This window comes from Corvus brachyrhynchos, unplaced genomic scaffold, assembly GCF_000691975.1.
Source record: "Corvus brachyrhynchos isolate BGI_N302 unplaced genomic scaffold, ASM69197v1 scaffold904, whole genome shotgun sequence".
In the NCBI taxonomy this organism is placed as follows: Eukaryota; Metazoa; Chordata; class Aves; order Passeriformes; family Corvidae; genus Corvus; species Corvus brachyrhynchos.
In genome coordinates, this window is record NW_008237536.1 from 595,736 (window position 1) to 596,017 (window position 282).

General features: G+C 62.8%; 1 protein-coding gene across 1 annotated transcript in view; it reads left to right on the forward strand.

The window, feature by feature from the left end:
- Positions 1–282, forward strand: part of ARHGAP44 (Rho GTPase activating protein 44) — a 16,591-nt gene that overhangs the window by 12,962 nt on the left and 3,347 nt on the right. The gene's annotated exons all lie outside the window — the stretch shown is intronic.

The following is a 282-nucleotide window of genomic DNA, read 5'->3' on the forward strand; positions in this document are numbered from 1 at the left end:
GCAGCGACACACCCTCTCGGTGGGGGAGAGGACGCTCAGCATCCTCGGGAGAGGAGCAGCATCTTTAGGGCAGAGGGAGGAGAGGATGCTCTGCATCCCTGCAGCCACTACCACACCCCCATCCTGCCATTCCCATGAGAACCGTGCTGCCTTCAGGGATTTTCCTGAGGGCCCCTTGCCCGGGTGTTCCTGGGCTGTAGCGGAATTTGGGCTGGAGGTGCCAGGAAGGTGCAGGGAAAACCCTCTGGAAGCCCAGCGGCCCCTGAGACCTTCGTCTGCCCA